The 8,274-nt window shown below is 40.4% G+C and overlaps 1 protein-coding gene and 1 long non-coding RNA gene across 3 annotated transcripts in view; one reads left to right on the top strand and one right to left on the bottom strand.

Moving 5' to 3' along the window:
* LOC116690030 (uncharacterized) overlaps window positions 1-4,446 on the top strand; it is a 17,058-nt gene extending 12,612 nt beyond the window's left edge. Inside the window, exon 3 of the long non-coding RNA XR_004332147.1 lies at window positions 4,436-4,446. This is a non-coding gene — a long non-coding RNA (uncharacterized LOC116690030). The remainder of the gene's footprint in view (window positions 1-4,435) is intronic.
* LOC116690025 (metal transporter CNNM4) overlaps window positions 1-8,274 on the bottom strand; it is a 43,182-nt gene that overhangs the window by 27,423 nt on the left and 7,485 nt on the right. The window lies entirely within an intron of this gene.

Below are 8,274 nucleotides of genomic sequence, written 5' to 3'. Positions count from 1 at the left end.
GGGGGGTCAAATTATTTCAATGTGCCAGATACTTGATATCTGATACTTTGTTATGTAATCAAAATTGCTAATGTGGATAAACTTAATTTTAATATAGACTTTATTAAGCATAAATGTCCCCAAAACAGGTATTAGATTGGACTCAGTGACTACAGATACCAAATATTAAATCGAGACATCCCTAATTGTGAGCCTTATTTATGGTGACAAGCACTTGGATGGCCACACATTAACTGGTCTGCAAGGGCCTTGAAGACTGCATAAAATAGGTACTTAAACTTCCTGAAAACACGTGCATCTTAAGTGATAACATTAGGTGCATTAGCTGACCGTTGCTCATTCCAAACAAGATAACTGTAGCAACAAAAATAGAGATATGGTGTAATGGAAAAGAAAGTCTATGTGTGTGTTCTCCCTGTGGTGCTGAGTCAATATTTCACAGGAAGTAGGACCCCGGGGGACATACTTACCCCCGGTTACTGGAGAGTCACTTCAGAGTCTATTGAATCCTTCAGAGAAGACACACACACACACGCGCACACACACACAGAGAGAGAGAGAGAGGTTCAGCCAAGTACAGGCTGCTTCATGTATTTAGTGTTTGACCTGTGTCAGCTGAGTCTACAATTTAAAAAAAACACAAAGTCACCACACTCCTGTGTGTCTGTGGCTGCTGAGATGTGTGTTTTAGGGCAGCACGCTCACACAGAATACAAACAGTTGCAACTTATCAAACTGAGAATATGACATGACGGGAGAGGTTTTTTTGTTTTTGTATAAAATCCATCCCTCATCCTTTCTACCGAGGTGACAGTGATTGCCGTTGGTGCTCCTTGACTTTGTAACTTGTCATCATGGATATCACTCATGTCACTTTTTCATTAAATCCATATAATATAACTAATCCTTTGTTAACTGCTCTCAGCTTTTTATTATACGTGCATGTTTTGAAGCTGTAAATTTGCCTTGGATTTTCAGTGCAGGGGAATTTGAAAGTCAAAATAAAGTCACTAAGTTACAGTGTACTGCATTTATTTAGCTGTTTTACAATGGGCCTTTCATTCACTCACTTACACACACATCCACAAGGAAATGGCAGAAAGCTACCATGCAAAGTGCTGGCTAAACAATCAGGAGCAACTGGGGTTCATGCCGCGTTTACCAAAAGTCAGAAGTCAGAAGTCGGAGGTGAGAATGAAGTTCTACCTGAGTTGATCACGTTACAGTTACAAGTTGAAAAAATGGGTGTAGAGGGACTCGAGCCAGATTAACCATTGTAAACAATACCAGTTGATAACTGTGCATTTTTTAGGTATTCTGGACGTGCAAACACTGTAGCAACATGTCTTCAGATAAAAGATGGGCAGTACCAGGGTATGTACAGCAATCCTTTAGTTAAATTTACTACTTTTTAATACCTTTTTTACTACCTTCAGAATTTTTTTTAAAACCATCACGACAATGAATTGCAAGTGTTAATCAGCGACCTTTCTATTATTTACACAGATTTTGACATTTATAACATACAGAAATGAATAGATTTAGAGACAACATAACATTAACAACATCTTGCACATATTTATTTCACTTAGTAAATAAAAGTAAAACAAACTACATAAATGTGCAATGAAGAGAATGGATAGTTGAGAACTGAGATCCAAAGTGGGGAGGGTCTAGTGGTATGCCCCCCAGTTTTTATTTTTATTTTTTATTAACCATTAAATGGCACTTTCTGGAGAGTTTTGTGCAAAACAATTGAGAAATTAAGTCTTGCATAATATGTGCAAAACTGTAGGGTTAAGAGCCTTTGCATTGTTGTAGTATCAACAGGTATTAGGGCATTCAGCATTTACATTATTAACTTTTCATGATATAAGAACTGACCCAGACAATGTGCCAAACATAATGAACCACATGAAGAGACAGTATATATGTCAGCAACAGCTGAGAAGATTTGGGTCTGTGGTGAACAGGTCCAGGGGTCCCTGGTGTAGGGACCAGGGACCCAAGTTAATTAATGTTGAGGGATCAACTAAGACCACTGAAATTCTAAAGAATGAGAACCACGGATTTACATAATTTCTAATCCTTTACGTTTGTGCCAAGGCTCAGTAATGTTTGGCCCTCATCCTCTGTGCAGCACTTACTGTATTTACTTTTTTGGGAAATATACTTTTGTTCATTTATGAAACATTGAATGAATTATTTACAGTTACATTTAGATATTTAGAGATCATCAGATTTTTGCTCATGTTTACAACTTTTGTGCACATCACAATATAACTCCTCCCATCTCTGTTGTCCGAGATTTGGAGAGTTTGTAATATAGTCTGCGGTGCATGTCATTGCTCCGTTCATATGGTGGATCTCACTCAGACCGTCTGACAGACCAGAGGCCCATTTAACAAACAAGTTACGAGGAGCTGTACGCTGCCATTATTGGAGGTCTACCACGGATGCAACGCGCACTGCCCACCAGTCGCGCTGCTCACCTCTTTTTTACAGAGAGAGTGGACACGAAGCGACGACGGTCTGTGTACAGAGCTCATACATATTTATTTCAGGAAAAATTCTCAGTTTGCGACAATTTGAAAATTCCGCAGACAGGGAGCGCTCCTGACCCCCCCCCCCCCACATCTCTGAAAGCACATCTAGTCGATCATAAGTGGCTCAACAAGTAGATCTATAGATAAACTCATCTTTAAGAAATTTGACCGACAGCGTGAGAAATCGGGGTGTGGCGTGTGAGCGTGTGAAACCGTCAAATGCGTGTGTCTCACGGCCAATGCGTGAGAGTTGGTAGCCCTGGAGTCGGGAAGCATTTCTTTAAACAGCTCTGAAATTCCTTTATTTGAGTTAAATGAGTGGTGTTTACTGCAGTTGTTCAGACACCACAGAGCCTCCGCGCGCAGTGTTGTTGGCGCCCATGGCCACCCTCCTACAGGCCTGAGCAGTCCTAAACTCTGGGTTGTGTCACCCAGCTATCAGAAAACTTGCATTTGCCCATTAAAAGACGACGATGGTTGTAAATATGGCTTGAAGCAGTCTAAAATAAAACGTAAGCCAGCACTTCTTCAGTGTTCTGAGATGATGTCGAACGACCACTGAATATGACGTCACATCAAACATAGACGGAGACGAAAGATCGATTATGTGCCCAGACACGCCAAAGCCCATATTTAACGGACTAACGCAAACGCAGGATAGAATTTCAATCAGAATAGACACCTGATAGTCTGAAAAAAAATAATACCTAATTTAAAAAAAATATACCTCTGAGACTAAATTTAACACTTTTTAATGCCTTAAATTGACAATTTTGATTTATCACTTTTTAATACTTTTTAAAACCCCGCGGACACCCTGAGTACTGTGTACGACAAATTAAATGAGACAAAAGTAACTCAGTAGGAGCGGCCTCTAGCTCACCCAGTAAGACCTGACCTGCAGCCCTTTGCTGCATGTCATCCCTCTCCGCCTTTCCTGTCTATCAACTGTGACTAATGAAGGGAAAAGCCCCAAAAGATAATCTTTAAAAAAAGGTATCACAGAAGTGCTAAAAACAGTGTATTCATACATTCACTACTGTTGATGCTGATGCAGATGTTTTATTCTGAGGTGGGGGTTGGTGCCGCTCTCCCAACTTTACGAGTGGGGAAATCAACCTCAGGGGGTGTTTACCACATCAGTGTATTGCTCATGAGCAAGGGATCAAACCACCAATCCTGCTATCAATGGACAATGCCATACCTACCAATGTTGACAAAATGTAGGTAATTTCAGACTTAAAACAGGTCTACTGAAACTACAAATGGGAAAAATAATACATTTTCTATGTTTGTTTTCTATGTCAGTTCCACTTCAAACTATGCAATGCCAATGCAGACAGTTTTGTGCTAAGAAAATCACCCACAGATTTTCTTAAAAACTAGGACAGAAAAACGATGTGAGAGCAGAGAAAAACAATTTGCTGGAAGGGGAACCGAGAAACGTGTTGACCTTTGTCACAAATACTAAACTGTGCTGAGATTCAAGGTGCAGCTTCTCTTTTTGACCGAACACACCATAACATACCAACAACACGTTTTCACTTATTATTTCAGGATGCAGTTTTCTGTGTGATGTGGTGGTTTTAGTTAAGGAAGAGTTCCGCGTTGAGTCGGTTTCTGTAGCTGATTACCCGTTGGCCGCTTTTAATATGTGAAGATTTGTTTGCTTTTCTCAGTTTCATTTCATCATTAATTGAACACACAGATATTCCCAGCAGGTCGGGTGACCCTCCAGTTTGGTTCTCTGCCCTCTGGCTCTCCCGTCACAAACCTTCGAGCCGGCCTGTTTGTTGACATGAAACATCGGCGACAAAAGGGCGAAAGCGATGGGTCTGTATGGGAAAGGAATGCCACACGCATACCGCCCACGCACAAAACCCAACCAGGCGGCTACATATCCGCAGCACTGACCACTTCTGTCAACTGCAAAACATGCGCGCTGTGCGGAGATGAAACAAAACACACTGCCACAAATATGCATGCTCCTACATGTACACACACTTGGGTAAACAGCACGCACACACACACACACACACACACACACACACACACACACACACACACACACACACACACACACACACACACACACACACACACACACACACACACACACACACACACACACACACACACACACACACACACACACACACACACACACACACACACACACACACACACACACACACAGGTCAGGCTCTTCTAACCTGTTTTTCCAGCTAGAACTGGAGCCCTGTGTGGGACTGTGGGGCTGTAAGGGAATGGTTATATTTTGCTTAGCAGATTTATTACTGATTGTTAAACAAACTACTTTCCTGCATCTCATGTCGACATGCTCACCACTTTTGGCTACAGCAGAGGCGGTGACGTGTTAAGTTCAAGGCTGAATTCAGACTTAGAATAGCATTGCATTAAAAAAAGAAAAATCCAATAGTTTGACATGCTGCCAAAGAGTATCAGTGAGGAGATGAAATATAAACCAGGTTTGAAGGTTTATCAGACATCAAAATAGTGCAAAGCAGTTTATTTGCCGATGAGTCAGGATTTTTACAACTCTAAGGAGGTTAGTAAAGAACCAATCTAGATTTGCAAGTAATTGAAGATTATTCATTATCTGTCTATAATTTTCCAGATTATTTGATTTATTGTCCCAGAGTGACTTCTTCAATTGTCTTGTGTCCAACCTACAGCCCCCAAAACCTGAAGATATTCAGTTTAGAGTAGAGCAGCTAATCCTCACATTGTCGAAGCTGTAGAATGCTTTGCATATTTCTAACAACTTCAACAATTCATCAATTTTTGAGTTGGCAATGAATTTTTTTTGCATCACTTAATCCATTGATAGCTATTTGGTTCTGGCACCAAAGCCTGGATACCAAACTGGCCCAGTTGCCAAAACCATCTGAAACTAAAATGCCTCGAGCCCAATACAGTATGCTTATCCAAAATAGTTTTTAACATGTGAGGGATCCCCATACTCCGTTTATATGTCGTAAAAGGATGTGTAGCAAAACCTCCATTCAAACAAATAGACAAGACGGCTCTGTGTGCTCGTGTTTAAGACATCAAATCATTTGTGCTGAGCTGCTTTTTCTTCATGCTGACTGATTGTGGCACACAAGTCTGGAAGTGTTGCTGTGTGACACACACACAAAAAGCACACACTAAAAGTTGAAGTTGAAAGGACTGAGACTGCACAGTCAGCACTTCCAGCTACAATGACACGACAGGAAAAGAGCGAGAAGCAGCAGGCGGCTGATAAGAAGTGAGAAAAGGAGAGAGAAAACTGTCTGGCACTGATTTCCAGCTGCTGATTGTATGAGTCTTGATGAGGCAGAGTAAAGGTTTGTGCAGTCTAGGTCCACCAATAGTGGTGTTAATAATCCCAAGGTCAAGCATGAAACTTTCAATCCCAATTTTTAAGCCAGATAGACAAAACGTCTAGACTGGGTAAACCCAGCCCAATCTGCTGGCGATTTGATTTTGCCCTGCAGCTAAGGCAGGAAACTTGTACATTTATCTATCCCGCTTCAGTTACAAAATTTGCGGGAACCAATCACAAACTGGCTAATGCAACTGGCGTGCTATTGGCCTGTTTAACATGATAACACCATCATAGAAAAGCGACTGCCAATGAACGACAGCAAGCAGCTTTTTGTTTACATTCAACATGGCGGCCACCGAATCGCAGCAACTTTCTCTTAATACATCCATGGAAGCAACCCGCTTATGCCGCTGTCTGAAAAGAACGTCACCCGGATCGTTGATCTGATTGGTTGAAGGACTATCCAATTGCGTACAATCATTTAAACTATGCCCGTTGATCATGCCTCTTGTGCAGTAGAAGATACAGAGCAGACTCCCCGGACTAATGTTCAATCTTAAAAGACTGAGCTTGGTCTGATGACAGCCAGACTACAAAAAGTGAACATGAACATGCTCAAAAAAATGGAAACTTACAATTCAACAAAACAATTTACAATTCTGGGTATGTGCAAACTTCATCTGCTAAGGAAGACGGTGAGACAATAAATGACAAAAATGTGCTTCTCGTCAAGAAAAACGTACTTTATAGCCTAAAAATAGCAGCAGCCAATGCAAGAATCCACTTTCTTAGCTGGCACTGAACCTATTTAAGAGATAAAAGAATTATCTGTCTATTATCTGTCTGTCTTTTAGATTATGAAGTGTTTTAGAAGCTGCCACATGTAACGTGAAAGTAAAACGTTGGTTGCAGACCTGAATCAATCATTCAGCTTTTATCTTCTAGCAGAACAAAACCAGAGAACTACACACAGACACACACACACACACACACAAACAGAAAAATGATAGTGAATGTACAAGAAATCTGCAGCTAACCCCTCTTGCAGTAGTGTTCCTAATTTGACAGGAACAGCAGACAGTCTTTATGGTCTCTACATGAAGAAGACGCAAAAACGTGTTTATCTTTTTGTAAGAACCACATCCATTATCTCTTTGGCAATGTTAGACCGATCTACTTCTTCACTAATACTTCATTTGAATAATGTTTGATCTCTTCTCTGAGGATGCAACACTTTTCTCATGCCTATGTGATATTGAAGCTGATGTTGAAAAGACAAAGAGAAGTGTAGTAAAAAAACATCCATTTCTACACTTCTTCATCGTTGTTTGTGTCTAACACACTTTGAATGCTAACCCTATGCTAAACAACATGTTGTGGAAGCCACATTTACGACATCATCCTTAACAAAGCAACTAACATTCCAGTTTAAGTGTTCAGGTCTGAAGTTGTCCCACAAATGTAATGAGTTTCAGATTTTTTTTAAATGCTGGAGAAATTGACTCCATATAATGATTGTGGTCCAAATGCTGAATACAAAATGTACAAAATGATAGAGAAAACAACAAATTTAGTGAAAAGAAATGAGCAGGGTTATGCCAGGGGGACGACCTTCCACCATCAGATACACATATAGTGAATAAATGAGCAAGGCTCTCCCCAAACTCCTGAAACTTTAAACAATTAATAAACAAAGCATGATGCAACAACTGTTTGGTCTATTTCCTGCCTCAACTGTATCCATAAACACGTTTAGTGAATAATTTAGGAGGGATTTGACAATGTTTTCCAGGATGTTCTGTGTAATCTGGAAGATTCTTGTTGCGAGTCCCCCCCTGTTTTTACTTTACTGGCATACATCCAGCGCTCATGGTAACAGTGATGTGTTACATGACCGGATAACTGCTTTCTACGAATTTTTTTTTTGCAGTAATAAAGATCTTAGGTATTTGACATCATTAAAATTGCTGCCATAAGTAACTCAAATTGCTCTTTTCAGATAGATATAACAAAATACAGAAAAACAAGGACAGATTGGCAGAGAGACACAAGATAATTGGAGGGAGAGATAGTGGGAGGAGTAAGTGAGTGAGAGAGACCCACCCATTATATAAAAGGAGGAGTGGAAATTCAGGTCTAACCTGTGACAACCTTACTAATTGTTAAAGTGTTTGAGAACACATTTACAGAGTAAATATGTCTGGGCTTCCAGCTTCATAAAGACTCAGGTTCACAGATCTAGGTTAAAGGTTGAGATTAGGTTTAGATAAAGAGTTCAGGCTAGGGGGGAGGAAGAAGAAATAATAATAAATAAAGGTGATGTGTTGCATGCATGTCACAGGGAATGACATGCATGCAACACAGCAGCAGTATTTTGTGTGTGTGTGTGGGGGGGGG

Source organism: Etheostoma spectabile, chromosome 5 (genome assembly GCF_008692095.1).
Source record: "Etheostoma spectabile isolate EspeVRDwgs_2016 chromosome 5, UIUC_Espe_1.0, whole genome shotgun sequence".
Taxonomy (NCBI): domain Eukaryota; kingdom Metazoa; phylum Chordata; class Actinopteri; order Perciformes; family Percidae; genus Etheostoma; species Etheostoma spectabile.
The sequence above is the reverse complement of the archived record's forward strand: the minus strand, read 5'-3'. Positions and strand labels throughout refer to the sequence as shown.